A 17,712-nucleotide genomic window follows, 5' to 3' on the forward strand; every position below is an offset into this window, starting at 1 on the left:
AAAAGGCCATGGCTCACAGCAACAAAACTAAGAGACAAGGTGTCTTTACCAGCAGCCATCGGTAAGTCACCAACAGCTATACTCATGTGTTATGGACACACCTGTGTGATATCAACGTCTGTGCCAGAGAAAGCAGGGGGTACGTGTCTGAAGGAGAACTCACAGTAGTGGCAGATTTCCAGGGGGCAGTGTGGAAGGCTAACGTAAGACAACAGCAGAAGCTGGAAGCAATGGCTGGCCACACGATGGGTGCAATAATGTGAGCCCCACCCACCTGCTCCTCCCACTGGCCAGGGCAGCCCAGCCTTCTAGGCACTGGCCTGTGGGGCTCCCTTCCCAGCCAAGGCTCTGCAGAAACTCACCTATAAGGGAGCCCCAATCAGAATAACATCAGACTTTTCATCAGAAACTCTAAAAGCCAGAAAAGAGTGGGATGATATATTCAAAATACTAAAGGACAAAAATTGCCAGCCAAGAATACTTTACCTAGCAAGGCTATCCTTCAAAAATGAAGGACAAATAGTATATTTCTCAGACAAACAAAAACTGTGGGACTTCACTACCATAAGACCAGCCTTACAAGAAATTATCAAGGAAGTACTAGGTTTGGTACCTCAAAAACAACCATCACTGCCATGAATACTCAAGAAATAACAAAACCTACCAACAAAACAAAAGTGCTAACAATAAAGAAAAAACAGTTTATCTACCACCCCAAGAAACCAACAAATATAGAAGACAAACAGAAAATTAGAAAGAAAGGCACAAAAGATACTTAAGACATCTAAAAAAAAAATCACTAAAATGCTAGGAGTAAATCACCACCTTTCAATAATAACTCTAAATGTAAAGAGATTAAATTCCCCACTCAAAAGACACAGACTGACTAACTGGATTAAAAAGGTGGACCCAACAGTATGCTGCCTTCAAGAAACTCACCTCACCTGTAAAGACACACATAAACAAAGAGTGAAAGGATGGAAAAAAATATACCATGCAAATGAAAATGAAACACGAGCTGGAGTAGCTATTCTTATATCAGATAAAATAGACTTTAAAGCAAAAACCATAAAAAGAGATAAAGAAGGCCACTATATAATGATAAAAGGATCTATCCATCAAGAAGTCATAACAATCATAAATATATATGAACCCAATGTTGAAGCAGCCAAATCTATAAAGTAAACTGTACTAGATCTAAAGAATGAGATAGACACTAACACCATAATAGTGGGGGACCTCTCTCACTTTCAACATTGGACAGATCATCTAGGCAAAAAATCAATAGAGAAACAAAAGATCTAAACAAAACTTTAGATTGATTGAATTTAGCAAATATCTACAGAACATTCCACCCAGCAACCTCAGAATATTCATTCTTCTCATCAACACATGGGACATTCTCTGGGATAGACCACATGTTAGGTCACAAATAAAGTCTCAACAAATTCAAAAAACTGGAATTATTCCATGTATTTTTTCTGATCACAATAGATTAAAATTAGAAACCAATAATAAATGAAACTCTTAAATTATACAAACAAATGGAAATTAAACAACACTCTACTTAATGACATATGGGTCCAAGAAGAAATTAAACAGGAAATCAAAAAATTTCTTGAAACTAATGAAAATAATGACACATCATACCAAAACATGTGGGATACTGCAAAAGCAGTACTAAGGGGGAAATTTTTCACATTGAATGCTTACTGCAGAAGAATGGAAAGATGGCAAATAAACAACTTAACACCTCACCTTAAAGATCTACAAGAACAAGAACAATCCAAACCCAAAGTTAGTAGATGGAAAGAAAAAATTAAGATCAGAGCAGAACTAAATGCAATCGAAGTGCAAAAAATGATACAAAAGATCAATGAAACAAAAAGTTAATTTTTTGAAAAGATAAAAAAAATCAACAGCAAGGCTAAGAAAGGAAGAGAGAAGACCCAAATAACAAAAATTAGAAATGAAAAAGGTGATGTTATAACTGATACCTCAGAAATAGAAGAAATCATTAGAGACTACTATAAACAACTATGTGCCAACAAATTTGAAAATCTGAAGGAAAAGGATAAATTTCTGGACACATACAAACTACCAAAATTGAGGTAAGAAGATATAGAAAATCTGAACAGATCAATAACGATGAAAGAGATTGAAGCTGTTATCAGAAGGCTCCCAACAAAGAAAAGCCCAGGACCAGATGGGATCACTGCAGAATTCTACCAAACTTTCAAAGAGGAACTGATACCAAATCTCTACAAACTGTTCCAAAAGACTGAAAGAGAGGCAATTCTCCCAAACTCATTCTGTGAGGTAAACATCACTCTGATACCAAACCAGACAAAGATGCATCAAAAATTGAAAACTACAGGCCAATATCCTTGATGAATATAGATGCAAAAATCCTCAATACAATACTAGCTAACAGAATACAGCAACACGTACACAAAATTATACAACACGATCAAGTAGGATTCATCCCAGGAATGCAAGGTTGGTCCAACATATGCAAATTGATAAATGTGATTGCACCACATCAATAAAAACAAGGACAAAAACCATATGATCACCTCTATAGATTCTGAAAAAGCATTTGTCAAAGTTCAACATTCTGTCATGATAAAGACTCTCTATAAGTTAGGTATAGATGGAAAGTATCTCAACACAATTAAAGCCATATATGATAAGCCCATTGCCAATATCATTCTGAATGGGGAAAAGCTGAAATCTCTTCCCTTAAGAGCAGGAAATAGACAAAAATGCCCACTCTCACCACTCCTATTCAACATGGTGTTGGAGGTACTAGCCAGAGCAATCAGAGAAGAGAAGGAAATAAAATTCATTCAGATTGGAAAAGGTGAAGTCAAACTGTCCCTGTTTGTGGTTGATATGATCCTATATATTGAAAAGCCTAAAACCTCTACAAAAAAGCTCCTGGAGTTGATAAATGATCTCAGCAAAGTTGCAGGATACAAAATCAACACACAAAAATCAGTAGCATTTCTATACTCCAACAGTGGACATGCAGAAAATAAATCAAGAAAGCTAGCCCATTTACAATAGCCACCAAAAAAATAAAATACTTAGGAATAAAGTTAACCAAGGATGTGAACAATCTCTATGAAGAGAACTACAAACCGCTGTTGAGAGAAATTAAAGAGGACATAACAAGATGGAAAGATATCCCATGCTCTTGGATTGGAAGAATTAACACTGTGAAAATGTCCATATTACCACAGTGATCTACAGATTCCATGCAATCTCTATCAAAATTCCAATGACATCTTTCTCAGAAATGGAAAAAACTATCCAGACATTTATATGGAATAACAAATGACCACACATTTCAAAAGCAATCCTGAGCAAAAGAAAAAAAAAAGAAAGAAAGAAAGAAAGAAAGAAAGAAAGAAAGAAAGAAAGAAAGAAAGAAAGAAAGAAAGAAAAAAGAAAAAAAAGAAAAGAAAAAGCTAGAGGCATAACACTTCCTGACTTAAAACTATATTACAAAGCTATAATAACAAAAACAGCATGGTACTGGCATAAAAACAGACACATAGATCAATGCAATAGAAGAGAGAACACAGAAATCAACCCATACACCTACAGCCATCTGATCTTTGACAAAGGCAGCAAGTCCGCACACTGGGGAATAGACTGCATCTTCAGCAGGTGGTGCTGGGAAAACTAGATATTCATATGTAGTAGAATGAAACTAGACCCATACCTCTCACCATATATAGAAATCAACTCAAAATGCAGTAAAGAATTTAATATATATCGTGAAACAATAGAACTCCTTAAAGAAAACATAGGAGAAACACTTCAGGAAGTAGAAGTGGGTACAGACTTCATCAATAGGACCCCCAAAGCACAGGCAACTAAAGGCAAAATAAACAAATGGGATTATATCAAACTAAAAAGCTTCTGCACAGCAAAAGAAACAATCAACAGAATGAAAAGACAACCAACAGAGTGGGAGAAAGTATTTGCAAAATATACATCTGACAAAGGATTAATAACCAGAATATACAAGGAACTCTAACAACTTTACAGCAAAAAAACAAATAACCCAATTAAAAAATGGGCAAAGGAGCTGAATAGGCATTTCTCAAAGGGAGATATACAAACAGCAAGCAGATGCATGAAGGGATGCTCAACATCACTCAGCATCTGGGAAGTTCAAATCAAGACCACATTGAGATACCATCTCACTCCAGTCAGGATGGCTAGTATCCAAAAGACTGAGAATGATAAGTGCTGGAGAGGTTGTGGAGAAAAGGGAACTCTCATACACTGTTGGTGGGACTGCAAAATGGTGCAGCCTCTATGGAAAATGGTATGGAGGTTCCTCAAACAATTGCAGATAGATCTACCATACGACCCAGCTATCCCACTGTTGGGAATATACCCAGAGGAATGGAAATCATCAAGTCGAAGGTATACCTGTTTCCCAATGTTTATCGCAGCACTCTTTACAATAGCCAAGAGTTGGAAACAGCCCAAATGCCCATCATCGGATGAGTGGATACGGAAAATGTGGTACATCTACACAATGGAATACTACTCAGCTATAAAAACGAATGAAATACTGCCATTTGCAACAACATGGATGGACCTAGAGAGAATTATATTAAGTGAAACAAGTGAGGCACAGAAAGAGAAATATCACATGTTCTCACTTATTTGTGGGAGCTCAAAATAAATAAATAAATTCACAAATAAACTGGGGGTGGAAGGGAAGAAGACACAACAATTATAATTCCTTGAAGTGATACAACAAGTGAACATAAAGGACATTGCTGGGAGGGAGGGAGGTTTTGGTAATTGGCCACAATAATCAACTACATTGTATATTGACAAAATAAAATAAAATTTAAAAATAAAAATATAAACAAACAAACAAACAAATAAATAAATAAATAAAAAGAATTCTTCAAATGCTGCATTTTGATCTTCCCAATCTGTTTAAAGTTATCACATTTTCTACAGGATGGTTCCCACATTGTTTTTATTTGATACCATCTACAGCTTTAAGGGAGCAACTCCCAATAAACTTTCTTTTCTGTCGTTTTCCATCAAATTTCTAATAATGGCCTGAGATTTTACAGTACCAGCACTCTGTTACCATTCTTGAATTCATCTTCTGTAACCTTCCTGCTTGCTGTCTCTGCTTAGCTACACAGGCTCCCAGTTGTTTCTCAAACATGATGGCATAGTTCTCTTTCAAGGCTTTTGAACTTGATAGCCCACCTGCCTGAAGCCATCTTCTGCTAGATATTCATGTGTTTCTTCCACTTTACCTGGTCTTTACTCAGATGTCACTTTCTTAGGGAGATTTCCCTGACCTGCTATTTAAATTACAGCCTCTTTATCATTCCCAGTTCTTTTTTCTCTTAGCATTTATTGCCATCTAGCATATGATTTGTTACATTGACTTGCCTTGTAAAGGGGTGCAGGACTCACTATCCCAAGATATGGCACTTTGGAAACTGAGAAAAAAGCAGAAGCAGGAATGTGAGAGTGGAAGTTATAAAACCTAACAAGGTCACTCTGTGACCTTCTTCTTCTCTTTTAAACTGAAGACCTTCATGTGACAGACGTACTGTACTATCCAGAGGAAATGAATGTCACACAGAAACACAGAAGAATCTGAGCCAACAGGCCTTGCTAAGTTTCCCCTAGTATATTGCCATTAGATCATACCTTTTGTCTTCTATTACATTTCTACAGCACTGTCTGTTCTTTGTCAAACGTAAGCATAAAAATGCACAGTTCCCTTGATTTCTTTGAGTCTTCAGTTTTGAAGTTTCTCATATCACATAAAACTTGTATTAAATAAATTTGTATGTTTTTCACTTGTTAATCTGTCTTTTGTTATAGAGGTATCAGCCGTGAACCTTGCAATGGATAAGGAAAAGATATTATTTTTTGTCCCTTACATAGCTTATCTGTATTTGTACTAGAATGTAAATTCCATGAGGGATGGAATTTTTGCCTATTTTCTCACTGCTTTTCCCCAGTCTGGTTTTCTCTGGGCACTGAGTATTTATTAAATAAATGAACAAATACAAGGAGACTTCAAAAAGTTCATGGAAAATGCATATTATGAAAAAACTATCATGGATTGCAAAATTGTTTTACACCAAAGTAAACTCATGCTGACTTGTTATAACATGTCTGAACAGGATCTAATTTGAGTCACTAAGAAGCATAAGACATTGGTTTGAAAACAGCCACTATCAGAACAACATGAATTCTGCTAAAATTGAAGCAAGAACAAACATCAAATCTATGGTGGAACTTGGAAAGAATAATGAAATCATTGATGCTTTCCAAAAGGTTTGGGACACTGCCTCAAAGAAATCCATGGTTTACAAGTGGAGAACTCATTTTAAGAAGGGACGAGATGATGTTGAAGACAAAGACTGCAGCAGCAGACCACCCACATCAATTTGCAAGGAAAAAAAGTAATCTTGTTGGTAACCTAATTGAAGAGGACTTACAATTAATAGCAGAAACAATAGCCAACACCACAGACATGTTAATTAGATCAGCTTATACCATTCTGTCTAAAAAACTCAAGTTGAGCAAACTTCCTACTCAGTGGGTGCCAAACTGTTGCACCCAGACCAGCTGCAAATAAGAGCAGAGTTTTCAATGGAAATTTTAAACAAGTGGGATCAAGACCCTGCACCATTTCTTCAAAGGATTGCAACAGGAGATGAAACATTGCTTTACCAGTACAATTCTGAAGATAAAGCACAATCAAAGCCATGACTACCAAGAGGTGGAAGTGGTCCTGTCAAAGCAAAAGCAGTCTGCTCAAGAGCAAAGGTCATGGCAATAGATTTTGGGATTCGTAAGGCACTTTCTTGTGACTTTCTGGAGGGCCAAAGGATGATAACATCTGCTTATTATGAGAGTGTTTGGAGAAAGTTAGCCAAAGCTTTAGCAGAAAAACACCCAGCAAAGCTTCACCAGAGAGTCCTTCTCTACCATGACAATGCTCCTGCTCACTATTCTTATCAAACAAAGGCAATTCTGCAAGGTTTTTGATCATACATCATTAGGCATCAACCTTCAGTCCTGATTTAGCTCCTTCTAACTACTTTTTATTTCCTAATCTTAAAAAATCTTTAAGGTCACTCATTTTTCTCTAGTTAATAATGTAAAAAAGACTGCATTGACACAATTAAATCTCCAGGACTCTAAGTTATTTAGGGATTGACTAAATGGCTGGTATATTGCTTTACAAAAGTGTCTTGAACTTGATGAAGCTTATGTTGAGAAAAATTTTATATTTTTAATTTTTATCCTTTAATTCCACTTTTTCACAAACTTCCTGAAGTTCTCTCATGCAGTCACATGCTTCATAACAACATTTCAGTCAAAGACAGACCTATATGCAATAGCAGTCCCATAAGGTTGTAATGGCTATTCCATTCACATTTGTATAATGACACCCCATGATGTTTGCACAATGACAAAATTGCCTAATGATGAATTTCTCAGAACATATTCTTGTTGTTAAGCAATGCATAACTGTACAATGTATTTCAGTATTCTCTCTGGCATATTGCGTATCTTCCTTTTTAGATTTTTTTGTTACCTGGTCACCCTGTCTGATCTGGTAACACTAAAGTACACTTACTTTTTCTAGTTCTACTGTGAAAAGTGGTTTAGACCAAGACCCTCTCCTTTTTATATGGGTCTAGTTTGTTCTCTAAGACCTGTAGTCTCCCATTAAATAAATACCTCTTTTGCTTCACTTCTTGTCTAGCTTCTGCTGTTTGCAAAGCATTTATTTTTGTACTATTTTTGTAGTAAGTCAAAGTAAGCTTTCATGAAGTAGCAGAAAATATACATGTACAGAAGGCCAGATCAACGTGATATGCAAGCTGAGAGGTACTTTAGGGACAATGAACACAAGTAGAAGATTAAAGTGTATTAACATAAAAGTGTTAACAGTAAAAATTCCCAGTGTTATATAGCCAGACCATTTGCATTCATATCCCAACATCTATGACCTTTGAGAAGTTACTTAAGCCCTTCGGGCCTCAGTTTTCCCACCTATAAATGGGGGCAATATCTGTAATGATATTTACTTCATAGGGTTGTCATATGGCTTGAATACATGTAAAATATTGAGAATGGTGTCAGAGGCACAGGGAGCATTAAATGCACGCTAGCTATCATCAAACAGCTTGGAGTTATGTGATTCATAGATGAGCCTGGGGGCGGCCCTGATTCCACATTCCACATAGGCAGAAACAGTCTCTGAGAAACTACCACTACCAGAGCTGTCTGTTGCCCTTGGGAAAGAGTTGGGTGTTTGAAAAAAGAACCCTTTCAGGGGAGGTGAATTGAAGCAGAGAAAAGCAAATGAAGCTAAATATTGTATGTACAGGAGGAATTGGTGAAGTATTTTAGGAGGAATCACAAAACTAATAGTAAATTCTCCTGAACTGAGAAAGTAAGTGGGGATCACAAGGAAGCAGACTGGGGCAGGCAAGGAGGCTGACGTTCAATCTCAACGTGAAGAACTCTGCACATCTTAAAGCACTGAAGATGTTCCCAACCGATATGGAAATAGTAACATTCAAATAGTAAACTACTTCTGAGGAAACAAACAAAAGAAGTGGCACCTTGAAAAGAGAGTCATATCAAAGCTAAAGGTATAATGACACATGGGTCAAGACCACTGGGTACCTATGAGTTACCTGAATGCAAAAGTTAGAAGAACAAAAGTCTCACTTAAAAATCAGTGAGGTCAATTAGAGGTAAAAGAAGCAAAACTCGCCTGGAAACCTTAATGCATAATGAGAAACACTAATTATTTGAGAAACAGAATAAAAATAGGGGCTCTTAATTTTATGGATTACTTCAGTTCAAGTCTCCTGCAAAAGAGGTAAATATAATTTTTATCTCAATCCACAACTCCTCTCCCCCATTCCTTCAGGTCTCCCATCTTCTTTCTCCTTCAGATCTTCAAGATCTTCATGCTGCTGCCTTACTTCTCTACACAACATCTTGCTGACACCCAGGAAAGCTCCACAAAGTTCATTTTTCCTCTTCATCCCTCCCAGTACTGGGCCTTGGTCTCCCTAGAGAGTGAAAGGCTGATAGCAGAAGAATGAATGCTCCCTACGCTAAGCTCTCTGTCGTTGTTAGTATTTAGGGGTGACATCTAGTGATGACAACTTATACAACGTAAGAATCAACAGAAAGAATAAAACTAGGTCTTCTAAGACCTCCAGGATCTCAATTAACACCACATGGGCCGCTATGTAATAAAACCAGCCAAACACTGAGGCGATCCATTGCATTTTGGTACCTAAATATGCTTCTTTAAGGAGCATGTGGTAGAAATCCATTTTCTCTAACCCACAAACTCAATCTTCCTTATTCTGTAAAGTATAATCATTATCCAAGTGGCAGTTATATTCACAGATGTGGGCCTGCACTATTTTCCTCGGATAAAGAGCCTGGAATTTCTCTCCATTTTAATGTTACTGACTATTTCCTGTATTACAAAGTTTCATTTAATGTATACAGATGGAATTCAGGGTTCATAATAACATAAGAGAGACTTCTAGTCAAGATGGTGGAATAGACAGTACTCTGAGTCACTCTCTCCCACAATCAACCACTTGACAACTATTAAAAAACAATGACAGCCAAGCTGGGGTTGCTAGAGCTCGGGGGAAGAGGAGGAGAGACCTGCAGAGTGCATGAAGGCCAGAGAAGCCACGATGAGAGAAATAAAGGACCACTTCAACCCTTTTGTGCCATGGCCACTTCAAGACTGGTCTTGTTGAGCGCATGGAGCAGGAGCTGGCAAAGCCACTTCTGTGTCCTACAGATGAAGTTGCTTGGAGGCGGCAAGGGAGAAGAAGGCCTTGGTGGCCCTCAGGCCAGCTAGGCCACCAACAGGGTTCCTCTGGACCCATAGGAATGAGGGGCCACAAACAACTGAAAAAAGGAGCCTCTCAAAGACTAGCGAGTCATTGGGACCAGCACATGGGCCATCCCATGGGAAATATTTAGAGTGCAGGCAGTGGGTGAAGGGAACATTGAGGCACAACACGGACAGCTGATCTGCCCTCCAATCAGCACAGGCCCACTCAGTGGAAACCAGTCAGGAATATAGAACTGCAGGGTGTAACAGTTTGCTGAAAAGACTCAGACTCAGACCAGAGTTTCCACATAACCCAGGTGTACCAGACCTCACAAGACCTGAAAGTGCTTACAAAATCAACAATTAAAACCTGAGCTACACAAAAAGCCTTCCCCAGAGAATCAGCAGCAAAGCAGCAATTTAGCTCAACCACAGGGCTCAGTGCTGGTTCCCACAGGAAGTCCCCCATTTTAGAAGTAAGCAAAGGACAACAAATTAGTTCCAGTGCAGAGTTTAAGTGGTGGAGGCAGCTAATAATCCAACACAAAACCGAAAGAAAACACAGAACACCCAAAGATTAGAGACAATATTTTGATATGAAACAGTAAAGGTCTAGCACCACCAAAGAACACCTATAAAACCTAGGACTAGAATCCCCCTGGACTCCCAAGCCAGCATGGGAAGAGAGCTGAGGGCCTCAGCCATGTTCCCCTCAATGTCCGCATCCAGCCCAGCAATGACTGAGTCCCTGCTGGAAGCCCCCTTAGCTCCTGAGCTTGGGTGGGGTGGGGTCAAGGGACTCAGCCACGTCTTTCTAACATCTACAAACAGCCCAGTAATGACCACCAGGCTGCTGAGGCTGCCACTGGAAGCATCCTGGGCTCCTGAGCCAGGGCAGTGGGAGGCTGAGGACCTCAGCCATGACCCCCAACTTTCACATCCAGACCGGCAACAACCACTGAGCTGCTGCTGGAAGTGCCCCAGGCTCCTGAGCAGGGGTGGGGGGGGCCAAGGGCCTCAGCCACATTCCCCTGATGTCTGCATCCAGGCCAGCCATGAAGAAGCCACAGCCAGAGGCCCCCTGGGCTCCTCTGCAAGAATGAGAGGGGTGTCATGGGCCTCGACCATGCCCTCCTCCCCTGTCCTCATCTTCCTGCCCTATACCCCACCCCTTTCCTCTCTACCCCTCCACCCCAACTGCTCTGCAACAATATTTTAGACTGTAAAAAAAATAATAAATAGATAAATTTTTAAAAAATGATAACATAGGAGGGATTACTATGTGTAGAGGAGAAAAAGTAATTTCTTTTCCTCACCCATTACAAGGTTGGTAGCTGACATCCCTATAACAGAAGACAGATTAACAAGAGAAAACCATAACAAATTCATTTAATCAAAGTTTTATGTGACATACATCTTCAGAAATGAAGACCCAAATAAATGGAAAAAACTGTGTTTTTATGCTTAGGTTCAATGAAAAATGGATTGCTGTGCAGAAGTACAATTGAACAAAAAGGGCCTGATCTATTAGTAATAAACTGGGGGAACTTAGCAAGGTCTGTTTGCTCAGATTCTTCTCTGTGTCCCTGCATCTTTATTCTTTTCCTCTGGGTAAAAGGATACCTGGACTTTTCCTCTGGGTAAAAGGCTGAACACCTGTCACATGAAGGGGGGAGAAGAGAGAATTCTTTTCATGGTATCGGGGAGAAAGGCAGAAGAAGGTGAGAAAGTGGCATTTCTGCTTATGTCAAGGTGCTGAATTTTGGGGTATTGTGTTCTGATCCCTGACCCTACACTACACTCATTGAACAGTGCAGAGAAAGGAGGCTTAGCCAGGGTAACCCAGAGTCACACAGCTTTTAAATCAGGTCTTTAGATTCCTGTCTTGCGCACTTTGCAAACCTCTCACTGCCTCCCTGGAGATGTTTTCCAGAGTGGTCAGGTGGAAACCTCACAGGAAAATATCTAAGGACTAGGATTTGGGTACTCTCAGCCATGGGGCACAGACCTCTGGTCTTCCAAGGACTCAGCCTCTGCCCTTCCTTGGCTCTGTCCTTTTAGGAGCAACTCATCTAGGAGTGCCCTCTCATTACAAATGCCAGCTAACTACCGGCAGGGGGAACTGGACTAAGACATCTATGGTCTTCTTCATGCTTCTTCAAAATAAGGATTAGGGACAATGTTTCATTACCATTTCCTTACACACAAGTTCTTTCTGACCTTGGCGCAGGTCCAACTCTCTCCAACTTACGCTCTTTCTTTCAAGCAGGTCATATCATTTTCATGCTGTAAACAGAGGTTTTGTAATAATAAAATTTCACAATCTCATATAAATATGTGTGGAAACTGCCACCATTCCACAACATCTGGTGTGAACATCTGCCTTAAATTTCTCTTCTAGAAATTAGAATGATCGTGGCTCCTCTCTCCCTTGCATTCTGACTTAATGACACACTTGAAAATTATTAGGGAAAACAAATTATATAATATTTAAAGTGGCTGATGTGACAGGGACTGAAATCTTCTTGGCTTGTGTGTATCTGTTATACTTCATCTCCTCTTTGGAGAATAATTTCTATTGTGACGTCTTTAAATTTTTGACAATTAATTAGCCAGAAAACTTTTTTTTTTTTTCTGGAGTATCCTTAACAATTTCCAAGCTATGTTTCAGGAATAGGATCGGAGACGTTGTGTCTGTGCAGAAGCTGACATGTGTCCTTCTTGCTCTTTGTGACCCTCAGATGCTTACCCTTTGATGCAGAGAATTCACCCTTTCGATCATCTGCCCAGCCACAGCACTTGCACAGGTGGAAGCCAGGCTCTGGTTTTCTCGATTTGTACATTATGTCCAGACTCTCAGGAAGCTCTGATAAAACATGAGAAATGGTTCTGATGACCAGAGTTATTCTGCCACCTAAAATAACATCCTCTCTGCCACCCCCTGCCATAGTGCAGCAGTGTCAGGTGAAGGTGAAAGGAAGAGAGAACGGGAGGGGACGGGAGTCAGGGCAGCTGAAATAAAGGCTGTGATGTCTTCAGATTTGCTTATTTGGTGCTAACCTTACCTGTCACTAGCTTCTAATTGGAAATGCCATTTGGGTAATGTAATGACTGGGTAGCAGCCCACTTCCAACACTGGTACTTAGAAGGGCGTGTTTTCCTTCCTTCTCTCGGCCCTTCAGCATGTGTGTGAGCGTCTTACCAAGCTTGCCAGCCTGGCCGCACACCTCGAATCATCCACACGGCAATCATCCTCGCTGGTTCCCACCAGATGCCCCTGAAATAGACCACCGCTCGCAACCCGGCAGCCTGGGGCGCTGCTGGCTGTTGCAATTACAAGAGGTTAATTAGCACACCAGAATGGTGGCAACTTGCCTTTCCTGGGCAGTAACTGTGCAGAGCGTGCTCCAGAAATTTCTTCACAGCAACATTACAGGCTGTTCTTTTTTACCCAAAGAGGTGAAAACAAAATAGGACTAAAATTGGAGAGTGCAGAGCCTTGTGGATCAGATGAGGTGGCCTGGCAACTTCTCTGATCCTTGTCATGCAAAGAGCTACCAAGGGCCTAGAACACAAATTCTATGCAAGTAGAAGAGGTAATTAAGGTGACTCACACTGTAGTTTCTCTGTCAGAAAGATCTCAACTGAAAACGTCTGAAAGCACTGAGCACCAAGCACTCTGTTTTTCTTGGTTCTGTGTTGTTTTACTGAACTGGTCTCAGTGAGCCTTACGGTGTGTCTTTCTAACAGGAATGGAGAAGAATCCCTAAAAATGCTCTGTGCAAGTTCTTCTTCTTTGAAAACTAGGAACCCGAACATTTAATAGCACAATATCTCACTTCTGGGTTCCCGAAACCAACTCGATATTATGGGAAAAAACACATACTTGGAAAGGATTTGATCTGGGTCTGAGTCCCAGATCAGCTACTTCTGGCCACATGCCCTTCAGCAAGTCACTGAACTTTAACAATCCAGTTCTCTCATCTGCAAAATGGGCATGAACACAATGCTGCCTCACTTAACCCACAAGACCAGCAAATCTGGTAGAAGTACCCTATACTAACAGCTACTCCATATGTGAGTTGGTTCCCATTATTTTAAATAGAAATGTTTATTTTTCTGATTGTAAAATTATATCTGCTTATTCTAAAACTTTACAGAAAATGTAGGAAAATAGAAAACAATATTAGATGTTCCTATTTTCAAAGGGATAACCACTACTAACATATTGATATTTTTCCTTCCAGACTTGCATTATGCACACACTCCCATTTTACAAAGATGGTATCATACTATACCAATTGTTCATAACATGCAATTTATACTTAATGTAATGTGAAAAATGTAAGTTATTATTATTTTTACTATGAAAAAGAAAGTAACCATGATGCAAATTGAAGATAGCACAAACATAGCCAGCATATGCCATTTCTCCACTGTGTCAAAGTGAATTATTCATAAGCATTTGTCAGAAATATCTAAGGTTACTGATCTAATATGGAACAACAGGGTACAAATTCTGAGGCAGAGATTTCTGTATGTTCAATGAAGCCTACTTCCTTTTCCTCCCGGGCACAGGGTAAAGCTGTATTTGCTAGGCCCGGTTGCATGTAGGTGTGGTCGTGTGACTGAGTCCCAGCCAGTAGAAAATGAGTGGAAGGAATGTGTGTAGTTCCAGATGGAAGGGGTTAAAAAGAGGCTGAGCTGTCACCATGGAGCCTCTCATCCTTTGCCAGCTGAATGGAAGGAGCCAGTGAACCTGGGTCCCAGAATGACCATGAGGTAGGACACATGCCAAGCACACATAGGTCTTGACATGAAGAAGAAATAAGTTTCTACTAGACTACTGAATTTCAGAGGTTTATGTTACAGCCACTAGCTTTACTTACCCCAACTGATGAAACTTTAAACATATTTCCAAGTAACACATGTAGAGTGAAACGTGTAGAGCAGATCCAGAACTTTCCTGACATGTAGGCAGAGCTGAAAATCACTGAATGTTTTATAATTCCAGAAGTGCAGAGAAAGAATCTCCCCTAGGCTCTTACTTGATACAGATAAATCTCTCTCCACTCCCTTACTAAAAGTTCTTAAATTGCTGTTCCTAGAGACAAAGTCTTCTTCCCATACATGTGAAATTAAGACCTAAAATGCAAATATACCCGAGAGAGACAACACATTTATTTTACTCTAAGGTGTGAACAATGGATATAATTTCTACACCTAAAATGCAGAGAGAGGTAAAAGAAAACCGAGAAAAAATAAGAATCTGAAAGGAATAAGAAAATAATACAGAGAAAGAAGAAAAAAGGTACTAAAACATATGGTCCATATTTCAAGCATTTCAAAAAAAAATTTTTTCGTAGGAAGTACAGAAAGTAAAGAAACAATGCCTAGTTTAAAGGCTAATAAGGACCATGAGAAAAGGAGAGGCATTAATGTCAAGAACTGTGAAGAGCCTGAGGTTTTACCCTGATTGCAAACTAACAAGTTAGGCTGCCATGGTATTTTGTGGATGCTGGCAGGAGACATGAGACTCCCGGGTCAAAAACAAAGGCCTGTTCTTAGGGCCCAGCACAAAGAGCATGAGCTTCAGGTTTCTCTGTTTACCCTTTCACCCCAGCACCCAGGGAGACAATGCGGAGGCAACTCAGGAGGATGCTATACACACAGTGGGATTTACATCCCAGCTGAGGAACTCCGAACTTAGGAAACTCCAATGTTTTACAATAGGCTATATACGAATCTGACAGACATTTGTTCTGGAGAGAAAAATTATTGTCATTATACTGGACAGTAAATAAACATCCCCTCTGCTGCAGAAAGGAACAGTTTTCCTATTTTCCAAGGCTGTTTGTTATACGATAGCTTTGGAAAGGTTATCTAGGACATGGTGCCTATTCTCATAAGACATGCAGAAACAAGAGAGATCCATGGAGAATTGTCTCCAAACAGTTAATTTCAACATGTGTATTTAACCATTAAGTGTTTACCATTTAGAAACTGAAACATAGTCTAGTATGTTGTTGGCTTTAAATCAATGTGTTTACATAATTGCAAAAAGATAGTAGAAATGTGCTATGGAGATAGCACTTGATTAAGAACAGAGTTTTGGAATGAGACCGTCGTGAAATTGAATCATGTTTCCACCCTTTATTATCAATGACTTCAGGAAAGTTGCTTGATTTTTTTCAAATTCAGTTTTCTCATCTGAAGGGAGAAATAATAATGCAAATCTCAAATATTGCAAGAATCGTAAACAGTATCATGTAAGGAAAGCACATCAGTACCTGGCATATACCTGACAAACAGTCAAGTCTTGGTGTTTGGTACAGTTTCTTATTACTTCATCTCTGAATGAGTCTTACACAAATATTTCTTTGACATCTACCAATTGGCCTACACTGTATTCAGGGTAGTGTTAGTAATAATGAAAAAAGGTATGACCGTCTCTGTCTTCAAAGAGTGAATTGCACTATAACAAAGGCAACAAAACTAGCATAGTCTTAATTACACAGGTACAGTACCACATGTAATTGTTAGAATGTACTGGCTCCTTAATAGTATCCAGCACATAGTAAGCTTTCAATAAAATTTGTTGAGAGAATATTGAATGAAATGATCAGATAATAACTACTCAGTAAACTATACATCGCTATTGAACTGGCATAGTCAGGGAAGGCTTAGTAAAGAAAGTGAGACTTGGACCACGTTCCTTGTAGTTTTCATGAGAGGAGAAATGTAAAGAAAAAGTAAAACAAAGATAAAAATCTCTTCAGCCCACTGGGGCAAACAGTGGGCTTCTTGCAGTCAAAGTAGTAGTTATCAGGTTAGCAGGTCTGACCACAGCATGCTGGCTGGGCCGCCTTGCATACGGGATGAGCAGGTGCAGCTGCTGTGGGGAGAAGCAGACCTAATGCTGGGGAGATCAGTGTGGACAAGGCTCTGCTGGACATGGAATGTGGGTGGATTCAGGAAGCCATCTGGATGAGTGCAATGGAGCAAGATTTTGGAGAATTTTAAAAACAGCTTTATGAAGTATAATTTACATACTATAAAATGCATCCATTTTAAGTGTAAAGCATGGAGAGTTTTAGGAAATGTAAACAGCTGTGTAGGTATTCTCATGATCCAGTTTATAACATTCCCATCACCCCCAAAGTTTTCCCTTGTGCCTTTTGCAGTCAGTCCTTCATCTCCACCCCAGGCAACCAACAGACCTGTTTTGTGTCTCTATAGTTTTGCCTTTTCTGGATATTTCACATAAATGGACTCAAATAATATATGTTCTCTTGTGATTGACTTCTCTCACTCAGCATATTTTTTAGGTTTTTCTGCATGGCCACATGCATCATTAGTTCATTCATTTATATTATTGAGTAGTGTCACACTATCTGCATATACCATATTTTGTTTATCAATTCACCAGTGGGTGATTGGATTATTTCCCATTTAGCTAAAAATATGCCATTTTTTCCTGCGAATCCACAGATTTTTGCCTCCAGCCACAATGGTCCACACCCCTCCTGGCAGTAGAGCCACTGACGGTGAGGCCAGTGTCATCTCATAAACCTCCCCTTGCTGCTGGAAGAATCTGGGGACGGGGAGGGCTGCCCTCAGCAGGAAGGTCACCTGCTCTTACCTGAAGGTCTAGCAGCTTTTCGAGAATAAATGCTTCAATTTGTTTGCTGCCCTAGGTCAATTTTAAGTACCACAAAATGGTTGTTTTAGACAGTGTTGACCAGTATTATACAGAAGAATTACTGACCTCTTCATGCTACTCTAACCAGAAATCCCTTTCCTCTCAA

This window comes from Cynocephalus volans, chromosome 13 (genome assembly GCF_027409185.1).
Source record: "Cynocephalus volans isolate mCynVol1 chromosome 13, mCynVol1.pri, whole genome shotgun sequence".
NCBI lineage: Eukaryota > Metazoa > Chordata > Mammalia > Dermoptera > Cynocephalidae > Cynocephalus > Cynocephalus volans.